The sequence below is a fragment of the Pelophylax lessonae genome, assembly GCF_965119305.1.
Source record: "Pelophylax lessonae genome assembly, chromosome: 13".
NCBI classification, from domain to species: Eukaryota; Metazoa; Chordata; class Amphibia; order Anura; family Ranidae; genus Pelophylax; species Pelophylax lessonae.
This window is the reverse complement of record NC_138780.1, coordinates 187,162,636-187,181,960: the sequence shown is the minus strand read 5'-3', so window position 1 is coordinate 187,181,960 and position 19,325 is coordinate 187,162,636. Positions and strand designations below refer to the sequence as shown.

Sequence of the window (19,325 nt, the reverse complement as noted above, 5' to 3'; positions counted from 1 at the left end):
AAATCACATAAGTGTCATATAAGTGCATATTGGTGCCAAATAAAGTCCAATCAAAGTTCATAGGTGACTATAGTGAAAAATGATTACACTTCGGTGCAAAGGAAAAGTACAAGTGCTCAGTGCTGGATCCTCCAGTGGTCCAATGGCCAGTCAAATGAAGTGACTTTAGGATAAAGTAAAGATGTGAACTCACCAAAAATAGTGGGTCTAAATTACCTTACGGCAAAAAGACCTGTAGCGCTTGATGGCCTTCCCGGCCATAGGAACGGTAACTGCTGGGCTTTGTCCCCCACAAACCGAAATCCCTTTCCTGGGTAAAAGAGGTCCTCCGAGTCCGGTTAGGGAGAAAATAATAGCTCCAGATGGTGCAGTACCGTTAAAAGAGTTTTTATTGTTGTTGCTGATCAAAAGTACACATAGAGATAAAATATAATAAAACCGCACCCGCTGTAATGATGTCTGTAGCGTGGAGAGCGGTAGCTACCAGATTGCGTTCCACCTGACTTCCGGGCTTGCGGCGTGCGTTCCACCTGACGCGCGTTTCGTCAGAGCGTATGACGTCTTCAGAGGTGGAGACGTACGCTCGCTCGGGGACTTTAATGCGGTAGCCGCCGCCCTCCACTCCTCCCACCCAGGAAGTCCGTACATACAGCGTCCCATGTCTCCAGGCAACATGGAAAACATAGGAAAGCTGCTGAACCTCCGTAATGAGTTTAAGAGGGAACGGCTGCCTACATTAAGTACATATAACTTCTCTCATTCCACATATTATATATTAGTCCATGAGAGTAACCGTCTACTTGGCTCAATATCATTACAAATCTTAAATACATACAACGATAAATTCCACATCCAAATATTAAATAATTAGACCTTGGAGGAATACCCCCTGTGAATATCTTATCTATAAAGGCCAGTAGGTTGTGATTTATAAAACTATGGTGACTGGTGTAAAATTGGTGCTGATATGGTGAATATTAATAACATAGTGATTTATAATAACAATAAAGTGCTAATAATTAATGAAATAATTGTGCTAATAATATGGTGAATTATTATATTATATAAATATATGTAAATATATTTTATAAAATTTACATGATGTGAGTAATTGGATTAACCCCTTATTCTATCAGCAATATATTAAACTAAGTAGTTAAAATTTACAGAAAAATTAAGTAAAAATACCTCTATTTTTTAAAAACAATTTTTTTTTTACATTTTTTAAAAAATTATGGGTCTGAAATGAAGCAGTTGAGATCCATATCTATATTCATTCCTAGTGGCTGTAATGTTGAAAGTTCATATATCCACCTAGATTAATTTTGAGATACGGCTATCCTCATATTTTTTCCTCGCCGGTTCTGATTGCGGTTCGCCGCCTCTCTTCCCCGATCGGTGGGGAAAGTGTGAGAAGATCCGCCTGCTTGTGTAAACAAAGCAGGCGGATCTTCTCTGTGACTGACAGGAGGAGATCACAAGATTCAGCATAGCTCAACCTGCGATCTGTGTCTGTGACACAGAAACCCCCTCCCCCCACACATGTCAGTAAGCTTGAGGCATACATTTAACCCCTTGATCACCAACAGTGTTAACCCCTTCCCTGCCAGTGTCATTATTACAGTAACAGTGCATATTTTTAGCACTGATTACTGTAGCAATGTCACTGGTCCCCCCCAAAAGTGTCAAAAATGTTAGTTAGGGGTTCTATCTGTCCGCCGCAATGTCGCAGTCCCGCAAAAAAAAATCGCAGATCGCCGCCATTACTAGTAAAAAAAAAAAAAAATGACATAAATCTTTCCCGTAGTTAGTAAACACGACAACTTTTGCGCAAACCAATCAAAATACACTTATTGTGATTTTTTTTTTACCAAAAATATGTAGCAGCCTAAAATGTTAAAAAACTTTGATTTTTAAATTTTTTTGGGGGGGCATGTTATATATCAGAATGTGAAAAATATTTTTTTTTTTTTTCAAAATTGTCGCTCTTTTTTTCAAAAATTTTAAATCAAACAGATGATCAAATACCACCAAAAGAAAGCTCTATTTGTGTGGAAAAATAGGACGTAAATGTAGTTTGGGTACAGCATCGCACGATCGCGTAATTGTCCGTTAAATTAACGCAGTGCCGAATCGCAAAATATGGCCTGGTCAGGAAGGGGGTAAAATCTTCCGGTCTTAAAGTGGATAAAAATACGCTCATTGAGAATTTTTTTGTCAAAGACATGTAGCTAAATACATTTTGGCCTAAATATATGACAAAAATTGAATATATTGGATATTTTTTAACAGTCAAAGTAGAAAATGTCAATTTTTCGCAACATTTTTGCTCTTTTTTTATTAATATCAAAAAAAAAAAAAGCACAGAGGTGATCAAATACCACCAAAAGAAAGTTCAGTTTGTGGGGAAAAAAGGACGTAAATTTTGTTTGGGTACAGCATCGCATGACTGCGCAATTGTCAGTTAAAGTCGCGCCGTGCCAAGTTGAAAAAATGAAGGGGGGTAAAACCTTTTTGGAGCTCAAGTGGTGAAATGCCAAACTTTTTTTTTTTTTTATTTCGATAAAATAAGGAGAGAGATTAGAACCCCTGTCAGGTTTGTATTCCTGCCTCTGCCATCATTAGGGAGATTCACCCTAAGAGGTGTTGGCACTTAACTGGTTAACCACTTGCCGACCGCCGCAAGTACATTAACTGCGGCGGTCAGCTCCTCCTGGGCAAAGTGACGTAGTACTACGTCGCTCGCCCAGCAGCCTGTAGGGGGCGAGCGCGTGCCGCCGGAAGCGCGCTCCCGCCCCTGCTCGTTCCCTGGCATCTCCACGCGAGTGACCGGCGGCTCCGATGTCCACTGGTCACTCACGATCTCCCGGTGAAGAGGGCGAAAGGCAGGCGGCTGATGGAAACAAAGCTGCCTGTCATTCTCCCTGGTGTAACTGCAGAGATCATACGATCCTGCTCTTTTTTTGTTTATAGCGCAAAAAATAAAAATCGCACAGGTGATCAAATATCACCAAAAGAAAGCTCTGTTTGTGGGAAAAAAAGGACGTCAATTTCGTTTAGGTACAGCGTCGCACGACCGCGCAATTGTCCGTTAAATTCACGCAGTGCCGAATCGCAAAATAGGCCCTGGTCTTTGAGCAGCCAAATCCTCCGGGGCTTATGTGGTTAAAGCACCAATGGTTGCGGTATGTCGGAGTTTCCAGTGAAATCCGAAATCTTTCCAGCAGACGGAAGGAAAACAATTCCTCCGCTCGGGTATATTTACCCTGCCTCTCTTTAAATATGTTTTTTTGGAACGCCGGCAAGCAAAATTATGTAGATCTTGCCTAAGTAGCTGAAACGTTAGCTCAGCGCGCGGCCTCTGTCTATGGGGCGAGATAACATTTTTTTTTTTTTTTTGGAATAAAATCCAGATGAACACAAACATCGCGGGCCATCAGACATTCTAGATAGGAACACGGCTCGGGTTAAGAAAAAAAAAGTAATTGGATCTATTCCTGCTGGGGAAGCAGCTTCTTAATGAAAAGGCTGCTGTGTTCTATTCCAAAACTGCCTGTCAGGTTTTCTGACTCAATTTGGCTACGTGAGATGTGATCATATCTTTAAACCCCCCCCCCCTCCCCCCCTCTGGTTACGAATGCAAAATACCAAGCATTTATTGATTTAAATTTCATTTAGGAGTAACGTCAAGCCGGGGCAGGGGAACTCTGGGTAGACGTGCTCATTGGAATGCAGAGGAAAAACAAAAAAATAAAAGGTCTAAGAAAAATTCCCCCTGACAAAGGTGAGGGGTTTGATGGAGGGGGGGGGGGGGGGGGTAGGTAGGAGCCAGGCATTGTGTTGCTTTATCAGCTGAGGGTGAAAAATGCCAGGTGTGTACACAATGTTGAAAGAAAAGTTGCCAAAGAAAGTAGACTGTGCACTTTGCAAATTGCAGTTGCCCTCTGCAAGAGCAGAGTCTCCAGAGCTTAGTAAACAAGGTAAAGCTTCACTTTGGAAAGAATATCCAATCACATGCAAGGAAAATTAAGGTGATTGTAAAGTCTCGTTTTAAAAAAAAAAATTAAAATAACAAACATGTTATACTTACCTGCTCTGTGCAGTTGGTTTTGCACAGAGCAGCATTTTCTCAGATCCCTCTTTGCTGCTCCTGGCCCCACCCTCCTATCGAGTGCCCCCACAGCAAGCAGCTTGCTATAAGGGCACCCAAGCCAAGCTGCAGCTCAGTCTGTCCATTCAGACACGGAGCTGCTGTTCGGCCCCGTCCCCTCTCTCTCCTGATTGGCGAAACTGACTTTGATTGACAGCCGTGGGAGCCGACGGTGCAGTAGATGTGTCTCAGCCAATCAGGAGGGAGAGTTGCAGAGGGCCGAGGGACTCATTACTGGTTAGAGATGGAGCTCAGGTAAGTATTAGGGGTAGTAGAGTAAAAAATGTGGCGCTAATCTCAAAACTGCTTGTACAGAATGTCCATAAAAATCAAGGAGGGAAACAACAGTTTCTGAGTGATCAAAATAAATGAAAGTGAAGATCCTTATGCAGGAAGAGGTGAAGATCCTTTATCCAAGAGAGCCACCACCAAACACCAGTACACACTGTCTCTTACCGGAATTATATGACCCTCATAACAAAGGTCATACACAGCATGTAACGTAGGCAGATAAGGTCCTCCACTCCACTCGCCTGTATTAACAGCCGATCACCACTTCATCATAATAGGGCTCAGAAAACAAAAGAAACAGAACACTCCTCATAGTGTAAACTGCCTTAAAGTTTATTTGGCCCAAAGCACTTAAAAACACTTACAAGATCACCGAAATGATAAGGCGTTGTATGCTTTCCTCCTCTGATGGTCTAATGCTGCTGCATCCCACCGACAAGATGGCCGCCGTGCCTCCTCCGCGTGTGGCGTGCATCGCCGTAAGCTCCACCCGACGCGTTTCGTCATAGACTGACGTCATCAAAGGGGTGTGGTCTCACGGCGGTGACGCTATATATATAGCGGCTGAAAATAGGCGGAAGCATTAGCTTAAACCGGTACCCGGAAGTCGCCAACTTGCGCTCCAGTGACCGGATATGGATACAATGGGTATAAATAACCTCTCTATACTATAATCACTTTATTCCACAGCAATAAAGTTGGGAATCAGATAGCGATCTCACATTATTAACAATATTACCATAATTCATAGGTGAAAAAACTTTAAATTAAACACCATATGTAAACACAGCACACTGGGGCAACGGCTCCATCTAGTGGCAACAGCTCAAAGCACACAACTCCTCATTAAAGAGGAAGTAAACCCTCCTCTGCAATTTGTACTTATAGGTAAGCCTATGATAAGGCTTACCTATAGGTACTGTAAATATCTCCTAAACATGCACCGTTTAGGAGATATTTACCTTACATGCAGCCAGTGACGTCACTGGTGCATGTACCGCTGGTGCCGTTCCTTCAGAGCCCCGTGCCGTGACCGTCGGCTCCCGCGCGCGTGCGCGGGAGTGACGTCACCACGGCTCCGGCCAATCAGATGGCCGTATGCCGCGATCCCGGAAGACGGGCGACTGAACATGTCGCCCGTCATAGAGGTAAGCGGGCGGCACGGCGGGGGCTCGTTCTAAGGTAAGTATTTCATAATGAGCTAGTATGCGATGCATACTAGCTCATTATGTGTTTCTCTTTCAGTGTTAAAAAAAAAAAATCAAACAAAAAAAAAAAAATTAACAGTATCAGGGGTGCTACACCTAAAAGTGTTTTTTTTTTAATCTTAATGCATAGATTTTTATTAATTGAGTTTTCATCTATTATAGAATTTTACATCATTTTGTCTCTTCACCTGTAAGCATTTTTTGCAAAAAATGGACAGCTGTGGAAGAAAAAAAAAAACAGAAAGGTTTTGGGTCCAAATTAAGGACAATTGGGAAGTGTTCTATAAAAAGCTGCCAATATAGGAGCTGTAATGTTTTTATGTTTGAAGGATGTTGGTGGTTGTCGGTGCCAGCAAAAGGCAAGTAAGCCGGATTTTGGAAGGGAGGGGGGAGGGGGGGTATGTTTTTTAGCTTTTTTTTTTTTTTTTTTTTTGTATAAGATGCCAAAACCCCTTCATAGGCATAGTCAGTGCTCACAGCAAACATCCTACCTGGCAGCTGCCAAACCAATACCCCCCCCCCCCCCCACCCTCAGCTTGTGACCTCATTTTTCTCCGTAAAATTTGTAGTGCAGCAAAAGCATGAGGTGGTAATAGCGTCTGTTCTGACCTACTTTCCCGGCACATAGAAATCGCAGCGTGCTTCACACTCATTTGGGGTGTGAATGTTACACTCACCGAGACAGAAATGAGGCAAGTTCTTTTTTTTTTCTTATCCTTCCATTTTAAAAATCACAGATATGTTTTACAAAAGTGACTGGACGTGACAAACACGGGACAAGCCGCCCGGGACGCCCCGTTAGAGAGCTGCAGCACATCGCACCAACGTCCGTGCATAGCAACCGCTCCGCTTTGAAGTTTCTTTGTTTAACCAGTTCTGGACCGGAAGGATTTACCCCCTTAATGACCAGGCCATTTTTTGCGATTCGGCACCGCGTCACCTTAACGGACAATTGCGCGGTCATGCGACGCTGTCCCTAAATAAAATCAATGTCCTTTTTTCCCCACAAATAGATCTTTCTTTTGGTGGTATTTGATCACCTGTGCGATTTTTTTTTATTTTTTGTGCTATAGACATAAAATTGCGACAATTCTGAAAAAAAAAAACAATATTTTTCACATTCTGCTACAGTATATGACATTCCTTATAAAAATATAAGTAAAAATCACATTTTTTTTCAACATTTTAGGCCAATTTGTTTTCTGCTACATATTTTTGGTAAAAAAAAATTGCAATAAGCGTATTTTTATTGGCTTGCGAAAAAATTATCGCATCTACTAACTAGGGAAAAGATTTATGTCTTTTTTATTTTTTTTTACTAGTAATGGCGGCGATCTGCAATTTTTAGAAGGACTGTGACATTGCGGCGGACAGATCGGACCCCTAACTGCCATTTTTGACACTTTTGGGGGGACCAGTGACATTACTACAGTAATCAGTGCTAAAAATATGCACTGTTACTGTAATAATGACACTGGCAGGGAAGGGGTTAACTTTATTGGTGATCAAGGGGTTACACGAGCGGGCGGATGTCCTCACTCAATCCCCGACGTTAAAAATATGCACTGTTACTGTAATAATGACATTGGCAGGGAAGGGGTTAACCCAGGGGCAATCAAAGGATTACGTGTGAGCCTAGGGGAGTGATTTCTAACTGTGGGGGGAGGGACTTGTGAAATGACCATAGAGACCTGTGATCCAATATAGAAGAATCACAGGCACTCTAGGATCATTTCAGAGAGAAGACCGGTCAGCTGTGTTTACAACAGCAGATCGTCCTGCTCTCCCAGCGGGGAGCGATCGCAGGCTCCAGCCCCATGAATCGGCTTCTGCGCTGCTTAGTGGCGGCTGGAGTGCCCCGGGTGCGGTGCGGGCTCGCCCCTCAGCACCACGTGCGCGACCGATGTAGAGCTACTTGGGTTTGCGCAGGAGAGCCGGCCTGCCACAGAGAATGTGCGGCGGGCGGTCTTAAAGCAGTTAACAAGCTCGGGTGGTTTGATTAGTCCTTTTTGTTTTCTGTTTTTGCACAATAAACTGCATATGTGCTACATATCCGGCGACTGACTTTTATTTTTCTGTCTATATATGCGATACTGTGTGCAATACTTGCATTCTGCTTGATCTGTAGATCATATTAACTAGTTCCGGGACCGCCCGTCGCCGATTTACTGGGGCAGGCTGGTCCTCCGGCACGAACCGATGTAGACCTTCATCGGTCGCACGCCTGCAGCTAGGGGGCGAGCGTGTTGCGCCGCTGGCGCACTCCGATGCACGGGGCAGACCTCTCCGATTGCCGCCTGACACCCGTGATCATTCCCCACTGAGAGAGATGAACGGTCACCTGTTGTAAACACAGCTGACCGTTCTTCTCTCTGGAATGATCACAGAGCTCCAGTGATCCTTCTATATAGGATCACAGGTCTCTATGGTCATTCCATAAGCCCCGCCCCCCATACAGTTAGAAACAAGCCCCTAGGTACACATTTAACCCTTTGATCACCCACTGTGTTAACCCCTTCCCTGCCAGTGTCAATATTACAGTAACAGTGCATATTTTTAGCCCTGATTACTGTAGTAATGTCACTGGTACCCCCCAAAAGTGTCAAAAATGTCAGTTAGGGGTCCTATCTGTCTGCCACAATGTCGCAGTCCTGCTAAAAATTGCAGATTGCCGCCATTACTGGTAAAAAAAAACAATAAAAATAACATAAATCTTTCCCCTAGTTTGTAGATGCGATAACTTTTGCGCAAACCAATCAAAATACGCTTATTGCAATTTTTTTTCCAAAAATATGTAGCAGAAAACAAATTGGCCTAAAATGTAAAAAAAAATAAAATTTGATTTTTATTTATTTATTTTTATTTTTTTGGTAATGTTATATAGCATAAATAAAAAATAGTGTAGCGCTACTAAATGAATAATACAAAAAGTGACCATCAATATTACATGTGATTAGTCCAAAGAGAATAACAATTGTGCAAGTGAAAGTCCCAAAAAGTGAAGATGAGAATGTGAATAACAAAAACACAATTGGTATCCAAAAATAATACGGTGTATCCTTCTTGTGACACCACAGGGAAGTGCAGGTAGGGGACACCACTGTGTAAGGTGATGGGAAGCAGCTTACCAGAGCAATATGGCCACTCAAATGAATGAGATAGCCTCAGCAAGCATATAGTTACAACAGATGGACTCCAGTATCTCCAAGGGGAATCAGCACCAAGGAAGATCAGGATCTCCACAGCAGGTCCACAGTAGTCAAATAGGTACGAACATATGTAAGGAATATATGACAGAAGACCATAGCGTAATCCCGTAATGTATTGAAAAAGGTTTATTAAAAGTCTACTTACAAATACAGTCAGGTCCATAAATATTGGGACATCAACACAATTCTAATCTTTTTGGCTCTATACACCACCACAATGGATTTGAAATGACACAAGCAAGATGTGCGTTAACTGCAGACTTTCAGTTTTAATTTGAGGGTATTTACATCCAAATCAGGTGAAAGGTGTAGGAATTACAACAGTTTGTATATGTGCCTCCCACTTTTTAAGGGACCAAAAGTAATGGGACAATTGGCTGCTCAGCTGTTCCATGGCCAGGTGTGTGTTATTCCCTCATTATCCCATTTACAAGGAACAGATAAAAGGTCCAAAGTTAATTTCAAGTGTGCTATTTGCATTTGGAATCTGTTGCTGTCAACTCTCAATATGAGATCCAAAGAGCTGTCACTATCAGTGAAGCAGGGGAGGACTGGCAAGGGGGGCAGGGTGGCAATTGCCCCTCGGGCCACTCTGAAAAGTGGTAAAAACTAGTAAAAAGGCCGCACTCAGGGCTGGATTAATGTAGGGGCCAGACACTGTATACAGCTGTCAGTCCAAAACCAGGTGGGCATGGATGGTGAGCTGATTCCATGGTTCAATAGGCCACTTGACTGGACTTGCCCCCCAGGCCTAAGGCTGCCAGCCCTCCCCTGCAGTGAAGCAAGCCATCATTAGGCTGAAAGAACAAAACAAACCCATCAGAGAGATAGCAAAAACATTAGGTGTGGCCAAATCAACTGTTTGGAACATCCTTAAAAAGAAAGAACGCACCGGTGAGCTCAGCAACACCAAAAGATCCGGAAGACCACGGAAAACAACTGTGGTGGATGACTGAAGAATTCTTTCCCTGGTGAAGAAAACACCCTTCACAACAGTTGGCCAGATCAAGAACACTCTCCAGGAGGTAGGCGTATGTGTGTCAAAGTCAACAATCAAGAGAAGACTTCACCAGAGTGAATACAGAGGGTTCACCACAAGATATAAACCATTGGTGAGCCTCAAAAACAGGAAGGCCAGATTAGAGTTTGCCAAACAACATCTAAAAAAGCCTTCACAGTTCTGGAACAACATCCTATGGACAGAGGAGACCAAGATCAACTTGTACCAGAGTTATGGGAAGAGAAGAGTATGGAGAAGGAAAGGAACTGCTGATGATCCAAAGCATACCACCTCATCAGTGAAGCATGGTGGTGGTAGTGTCATGGCGTGGGCATGTATGGCTGCCAATGGAACTGGTTCTCTTGTATTTATTGATGATGTGACTGCTGACAAAAGCAGCAGGATGAATTCTGAAGTGTTTCGGGGAATATTATCTGCTCATCAGAGGCGTAACTAGATTTCTCAGGGCCCCGGTGCAAGAAATCATGAAGGGCCCCCCCACCCCCCGAAAAAGCATATTTTTGACACTTTTTTTTTTCCCAATGTATAACAAAGTAAAACATTTGTTTCTGGTTTCAACGGCGGCAATGGTGGTGGGGGTGGTATCAGTGGCAGCAATGGTGGTGAGGGGGGGTGGTATCAGTGGCAGCAATGGTGGTGAGGGGGAGTGGGATCAGTGGCGGCAATGGTTGTGAGGGGGGGGGGGTGGGATCCGTGGCGGCAATGGTGGTGAGGGGGGGTGGGATCAGTGGCGGCAATGGTGGTGAGGGGGTGTGGGATCAGTGGCGGCAATGCTGGTGAGGGAGTGTGGTATCAGTGGCAGCAATGGTGGTGAGGGGGTGTGGGATCAGTGGCGGCAATGGTGGTGAGGGGGTGTGGGATCAGTGGCGGCAAAGGTGGTGAGGGGGTGTGGGATCAGTGGCGGCAATGGTGGTGAGGGGGTGTGGGATCAGTGGCGGCAATGGTGGTGAGGGGGTGTGGGATCAGTGGCGGCAATGGTGGTGAGGGGGTGTGGGATCAGTGGCGGCAATGGTGGTGAGGGGGTGTGGGATCAGTGGCGGCAATGGTGGTGAGGGAGTGTGGTATCAGTGGCAGCAATGGTGGTGAGGGGGTGTGGGATCAGTGGCGGCAATGGTGGTGAGGGAGTGTGGTATCAGTGGCAGCAATGGTGGTGAGGGGGTGTGGGATCAGTGGCGGTGGCGGTGGGGCGGAGGGGGAATGGGAACAGTAATAGTGCTGGTGGACTAAAGAAACACTTCCAAATTCACCCATAAAAGGAAAACAATTGCAGAGTGACCCTATGCACTCAGGAGTATAGGACACATATAACACAATGCTGCTACTTATATAGAAGTTATTATAGGTAATGAAATCATGTATAAATGTTGTAATATGAATTAGATCACACAATACAAAATATAAAAATTTCAGTAGCGCAGGAATGGTGGTACCTCCTAACCACCTGAAGGGCCCTTTCACACGGGCGCTCCGTATGTCCGCAACTCATCCTATTTTTTGGCGGAGGATTTGCGGACATAATGTATGTCAATGGCATTGCGGATGTCAGCGGAATACCATCCGATGACATCCGATTTTCTTCCTTTCAGTTCTGTTCCGTTTTTTGGAACGGAGCAAAACCCTATTTTTCCTCTGTTCAAAAAATGGAAAGGACGCAAAATCGGATGTCAGCGGTGTCATCCGCTGACATCCGCAATCCCCATATACATATATTATGTCCTTATATCATCCGCAAACGGATGGGATGATATGCGGACATACGGACCGGATGACACAAGTGTCATCCGCTCCGTGGAAAAAAAAAAAAAAAAGCACCGGAGCGGATCGCAATGCGGTCCGCTCCGTGTGAAAGAGCCCTTAAAGTAAATTGAGAAAACCGACTATAATATAATAACTGAATTACTGCACACTTCAGCTTAAAATCATTTCATTTAAAAGTCCTTAAAAGTCCATAAACTCAAATGGGCAATAACTTGAAGCACACACACGTACATATATCCACACACATATAAACACACACACATACATACATGCACGCACATACATACATACACATACAGTACACACACGTACATACATATATATACAGTACATATATAGATGCACACACATACAGTACACACATACAATACATACAGTTCACACACATACAGTACATACACATACATACACATAAATACATGCACACACATACAGTACATACACACACATACAGTACACACACATACATACATACATACATACACATAAATACATGCACACACATACATATATAGATGCACACACATACAGTACATACATACACATACAGTACACACACATACAGTACATACATACACATACAGTACACACACATACAGTACATACATACATACATACACATAAATACATGCACACACAAATATTTAGATGCACACACATACAGTACACACACATACACAGTACATACATACACACACACATACAGTACACACACATACAGTACACACACACACACAGTACACACACACATACAGTACACATACATACACACACAGTACACACACATACAGTACACATACACACATACAGTACACATACAGTACACACACACATACATACACACACATGTACACACACACATACAGTACACACACACATACAGTACACACACATACATACATACACACACATACATACATACAGAAAGCCTTTTTAAAAAACGTTAGAGAGAGGTCTGTACCTTCCTGTAACTTCCTGCCGACCGGGTACTGCACTGTAGGGGGAGGCAGAGAGCACAGCACACACTCTGCTTTCAGTTTCCTATATGAGACCAGCTCCTTCAGTGCCGATTTATCGGGGAGCTCCGGTCTCAGCTGCGCTTGCCGCTCCTCATCTCTATACATACAGGGGGCCCTCTCAGGCCCCCTACAGCATGGGGCCCGGTCGCCATGGCGACCCCTGCGACCCCTGTACGTCCGCCCCTGCTGCTCATATTCAGCCAAATGCTTCAGAACTCATTGGACGGCGCTTCACAGTGCAGATGGACAATGACCCGAAGCATACTGCGAAAGCAACCAAAGAGTTTTTTAAGGGAAAGAAGTGGAATGTTATGCAATGGCCAAGTCAATCACCTGACCTGAATCCGATTGAGCATGCATTTCACTTGCTGAAGACAAAACTGAAGGGAAAATGCCCCAAGAACACCAAGAACAAGCAGGAACTGAAGACAGTTGCAGTAGAGGCCTGGCAGAGCATCACCAGGGATGAAACCCAGCATCTGGTGATGTCTATGCGTTCCAGACTTCAGGCTGTAATTGACTGCAAAGGATTTGCAACCAAGTATTAAAAAGTGAAAGTTTGATTTATGATTGTTAATCTGTCCCATTACTTTTGGTCCCTTAAAAAGTGAGAGGCACATATACAAACTGTTGTAATTCCTACACCGTTCACCTGATTTGGATGTAAATCCCCTCAAATTAAAGCTGGAAGTCTGCAGTTAAAGCACATCTTGTTTGTTTCATTTCAAATCCATTGTGGTGGTGTATAGAGCCAAACAGATTAGAATTGTGTTGCTGTCGCAATATTTATGGACCTGACTAAGACGATACAAGCAGGCACATCAATAAAAAAAGACTGAGGGTCCGACCGCGGCGTCTTTTGATGCCGAAACGCGCCTGCGGCACCAGACGCAACGTCCACACACCCCCATACGTGCCGGCCTACTTCCTACATACTGGTTGAGAACACGCGGGGCGCAGCGGACGGACCCTCTTTGTTTTTTTTTTTATGTGCCTGCTTGTATCGTCTTATTTGTAAGTAGACTTTGAATAAACCTTTTTCAATACATTACGGGATTACGCTATGGTCTTCTGTCATATATTCCTTACATATGTTCGTACCTATTTGACTACTGTGGACCTGCTGTGGAGATCTGGATCTTCCTTGGTGCTGATTCCCCTTGGAGATACTGGAGTCCATCTGTTGTAACTATATGCTTGCTGAGGCTATCTCATTCATTTGAGTGGCCATATTGCTCTGGTAAGCTGCTTCCCATCACCTTACACAGTGGTGTCCCCTACCTGCACTTCCCTGTGGTGTCACAAGAAGGATACACCGTATTATTTTTGGATACCAATTGTGTTTTGGTTATTCACATTCTCATCTTCACTTTTTGGGACTTTCACTTGCACAATTGTTTTTCTCTTTGGACTAATCACATGTAATATTGATGGTCACTTTTTGATTTTTGTATTATTCATTTATGTACATTGATTAGCGCTGCACTATTTTTTATTTATGTTTATTGGATCACTGTTTGTTGGTCTAGTGTCAGCAGCTTTTCCCCCCTTTTCCCTTATACTCACACCAGTTTTTCATTTTTTTAGCGCAGAAATCTTTCACCCCCTTTTTTTGAATGTTATATAGCAGAAAGTGAAAAATATTATTTTTTTTTTAGAATAGTCGCTCTTTTTTTGTTTATAGCACAAAAAATCAAAATCAAACAGGTGATCAGATACCACCAAAAGGAAGCTCTATTCGTGGGGAAAAAAGGAAATCAATTTTATTTGGGTACAGCGTCGCACAACCACGCAATTGTCAGTTAAAGTAACGCAGTGCCGAATCGCAAAATAGGGCCTGGTCAGGAAGGGGGCGAATCCTTCCGTTCTTAAAGAAGTTAAACTGATATTTTGAGCAGATGTCCATTAACAAGCTCGGGTGGTTTGATTAGTTCTTTTTGTTTTCTGTTTTTGCACAAAAAATTGCATATGTGCTACATATCCAGAGACTGACTTTTATTTTTCTGTCTATATATGTAATACTGTGTTCTGATTGATCTGTATATCATATTATTGTACTGTACGGTCACTTAAAGTGGAGTTCCGGCCTATTTTGCAACTTTAGTGATTCCTGGAGTGCTCGCTATGCTGATCAACAATTGGGCATTTTCAATTTTTTTCAGGGGTCTCTTAACTTATTTTCAGGGCATTTTTGATTGTACTTCCTCCTTCTCCCCCCTCTGTTGCCACGGCCACTGACATCAACTCCGCCTTTGCATTGCATCCTGGGAGCTGTTTGTCATCACTCCCAGGAGGCTGGAATCAGGAAGAACTCCCAGAACACTCCCTGGAATCAGGAAGAAGGACACAGCAGATTACAATGCGGCTTCAGATGCCCACATCCAAGATGGCCGCGCCCAGACAGCGTTTTTAAAAGTAAGATTTTGACTAAAATCCAATATTGTACACCTTGTAAGTATGAGAATAGCGGTTCTGTAAAGGGCGATGGATTAGTATTATAGGGGAATTTTTAGTTAAAAAAGGTATTTGAGGCTGGAACTCCGCTTTAACCACTTCAGCCCCTTTTGCGATTCAGCACTGCGTGACTTTTTAACGGACAATTTCGCGGTCGTGCGATGCTGTACCCAAATGAAATTGATGTCCCTTTTTCCCCACAAACAGAGCTTTCTTTTGGTGGTATTTGATCACCTGTGCGATTTTTATTTTTTGCGCTATAAACAAAAAAAGAGCGACAATTTTAAAAAATATAACAATATTCTTCACATTCTTTTATATTAAATTCTCAAAAAAAAAAAATGTAAAAATCTAAATTTTTTAACATTTTAAGCCAATTTGTTTTCTGCTACATATTTTTGGTAAAAAAAAAAATCGCAATAAGCGTATTTTGATTGGTTTGCGTAAAAGTTATTGCGTTTACTAACTACGGGAAAGATTTGTCATTTTTATTGTTTTTTTTTTAACTTTTACAAAAAAAAAACAAAAAGTGTCCGAAATAGGCCTGGGGCTTAAGTGGTTAAAAAAAAGGGTTTTTTATACACTATGGACACGTTTCATGACATGTCTAGGCACTTCGTCAGGACAACTGTAGGAGAACTCTGGTAGGAACTGAGTATTCAGCTGTCAATGGTGCAGTAAATGCTGGAGCTTTCAGTCCTCCAACTACGACATATCTCAATTTCTTCTTTCTCCATCTATTCCTGCTCCTTGTCCGCCAAAATGGAAAAAAAAAAAAATGCCTCCGGCTCTCAGAACAAATTAAAACAATATTAAAATATAATCTCGGTTCAAATCTTCTCCCTTCACCCTGATAATATATTGTTTACCAAGCTGATTATTTTTCTCGTGCTCAGCCGGAATAAATACAACCTTTGCACAGAGATCTATGATTTGCAATTATTTTCTTTTTTTCACGGTTTCATTTTTTAAATCATAAATATTCAATTTTCTTGAGATTGTCTGAGCTTGAAAACAGAGGCGCGGCGTGATCGGTGCCTGCGCAAATTAAGAGCAACAATGGCAGCGCAAATGGGAGAGGTACGCCGCACTCATGACTCGAGATGAGGCTCGCACCGCACCAAAAGAGACGAAAGGCAATCAGAATTAATAAGGCAGCAGGTTGGAATGAAATTCCTTAAAGAGCTCAGCTCATTTCACGAGCCCGCGGACGCTAATCATTATGGAGATAATCCCCAGTCCTGATTTGTGTACTAAATGAAACTGAAGCCTCTGTAGTCTCGGAGAAGTGGAGTTTTTGTACATGCTGCCTTCCTTTACTGAGTTCACTTCTAAAACTTTTTACAGTTACATATGGCGTTTCCCCCCGAAAATAGGACCGGGTCTTATGTTAACCACTTTACCACTGGAGGATTTTCCTGCTTTACATCCAGGCCACTTTTTGCAACTTGGCACTGCGCGACTTTAACTGACAATTGCGCGGTCATGCAACGCTGTACCAAAATGAAATTTACGTCCTTTTCTTCCCACAAACCGAGCTTCCTATTGGTGGGATTTGATCACCTCTGTGCTTTTCATTTTTTACGATATTAATAAAAAAAGAACGAAAATTTTGCGAAAAAATTGACATTTTCTACTTTTGACAGTTAAAGAATATCCAATATATTGAATTTTTGTCATATATTTAGGCCAAAATGTATTTAGCTACATGTCTTTGACAAAAAAATCCTCAATGAGCGTATTTTTAACCGCTTTAAGACCGGAAGATTTTACCCCATTCCAGACCAGGCTATATTTTGCGATTCGGCACTGCGTTACTTTAATGGACATTTGCGCGGTCGTGCGACACTGTACCCAAATTAAATTTATGTCTTTTTTCCCCCACAAATAGAGCTTTCTTTTGGTGGTATTTGATCACCTGTGCGATTTTTAATTTTTGAAAAAAAGAGCAACAATTTTGAAAAAAAAAAACAATATTTTTTACATTCTGATATAAAACATTCCCAAAAAAAATTATAAATCAAAATTTTTTAACATTGTAGGCCAATTTGTTTTCTGCTATATATTCTTGGTAAAAAAAATCACAATAAGTGTATTTTGATTGGTTTACGCAAAAGTTATCGCGTTTACTAACTACAGGAAATATTTGTCATTTTTATTGTTTATTTTTTGTTTACTAGTAATGGCGGCGATCTGTGATTTTTTTTTTGCGGGACTGCGACATTGCGGTGGACAGATCGGACCCCTAACTGACATTTTTGACACTTTTGGGGGTACCAGTGACATTACTACAATAATCAGTGCTATAAATATACAAAAACAAAGGGGAGAAAGCTGCGCTCAAAACGTAAACTAGTTGATAGGCTGTCGGTACAGTAGTATATCAGACCATAGGGCAATGTTGTTAAGGTACAGCGCCACTAAATCCAAAATTCTAAATGCAAAGAGAAAAGAGCAGAGTCCATAAAGTCCGTCTGAGAAAAATAATTCAGGTGTAGAAAGGTATATTCATATATTCCAACACCAATCGTGCAAGAAAGCCCCTGACGGTCACCACGTGCAAAGAAATAAATGGTTGTCTCCTTACTAGGGTTGAGCGGACACCTAGATGTCCGTGTTCGACGGGTTCGGCCGAACTTTAAAAAAAAGTCCGGGTCCGTGTCCCGGACTTTTACCGAACTTTTCCCGGACACCGAACCCCATTGAAGTCAATGGGGACCCGAACTTTAAGGCACTAAAATGGCTCTAAAACACCAAAGGAAAGGGCTAGAGTGCTGCAAATGGCAGCAAAACGTAATTAAGAGCATGGCAAGTGCTCTGCAAACAAATGTGGATAGGGAAATAACTTAAAACAACAAAAAAAAACAGAAAAATAAAACAATGTTCTTCTTCATCTCTGAAGGACGAGGCCCATATGGAGTAGGAGGGAGGTTGAGGTGGTGGTGGATGTGGCGGTGACATAGGCGTGCGCACAGGGTGTGCTGGGTGTGCCTGGGCACACCCTAATCACCTAGGGCACATAGCATTGCCAGTGAGGAGATGGGAAAGATCTCCCTGGGACCTGCTCTGCTCTATTTCTCCTTGCCTACAGGTACATGGCCCCGATACATTACTCTCCCTGCTGGCAAACACATGCATGTGTATTTCAACTTTGGGGTGCACACCTTAATGCAATAGGCTGCGCACACCTATGGGCGGTGTAGGTGGAAGCGGCGGTGGAGGAGGACCAGGGCCGGATTAACAGCATCATGGGCTTGGTGCTGAGGATTTTGAAGGGCCTTAGGGCCGTGCCTTGCCATGCACCCAGAGGAGGAAGGGTGCAGCCATGCATGCCTAATTCAACATGGGATGCTGTCTCTGAAGCCCATAAACACATCCATGCATCGCCAACTGTCCCTCCTTGTCCGGCCTTCACGCTGTGTGGGGAGGTTCTGAGGGTGCTGCCTGGGGAAGCGAGCATAGAAGCCAGACTTCTGTGTTTACAAGTGACAGAAGAGCGGTAACAGTGAATATGGCCAACCCGGGGCCTATATAAAAGGTAGGGGCCTGGAGCTGCAGCTCCAATAGCCCCTACATTAATCTGGCCCTGAGGAGGAGGACGAGGTAGCCAACACTGCTTCTTTTCACAAATTTTAAATGAGGGTACACCCCAAAAGAGTGAGAAAGAGCAAAAATGGAACAATGGGTGGGTAAGGTCGGTATCCATTGCTATTCTGCATAAGGTACGGAAAAGTCCCGTGGGATCCATGCCTGGTTCATTTTAATGAACGTGAGCTTGTCCACATTGTCTCTGGACAGGCGGCTGCGCTTGTCTGTTATAACGCCCCCAGCCGTGCTAAATACCCGTTCAGATAATACACTGGCTGCAGGGCACGCCAGCACCTCCAAGGCGTAAAGGGCAAGCTCAGGCCATGTGCCCAATTTGGAGACCCAGAAGTTGAAGGGGGCAGACCCGTCATTCACTACATGTAGGCGTGTGCACACATACTGCTCCACCATGTTGGTAAAATGCTGCCTCCTGCTAAGACGTTCCATCTGAGCTGCTGGTGCTGCTGTTTGTTGTGGCGTGCTGACAAAGCTTTTCCACATTTCGGCCATGCTAACCCTGCCTTCTGAGGTGCTGGCGGTGCCCTGGTTGCGTTGGCGACCTCCTCCTCCTCCTCCTCTGCCTTGTGCTTCCACTGTGGCCCCGCTGTCAGATGGGAATGCCAGCAG

General features: G+C 43.3%; 1 long non-coding RNA gene across 1 annotated transcript in view; it reads left to right on the top strand.

Moving 5' to 3' along the window:
* The window catches only part of LOC309569495, a 240,669-nt gene extending 238,802 nt beyond the window's left edge, over positions 1 to 1,867 (top strand). Inside the window, exon 2 of the long non-coding RNA XR_014226073.1 lies at positions 1,733 to 1,867. This is a non-coding gene — a long non-coding RNA (uncharacterized lncRNA). The remainder of the gene's footprint in view (positions 1 to 1,732) is intronic.
* The last annotated feature ends 17,458 nt before the right edge of the window (positions 1,868 to 19,325 follow it).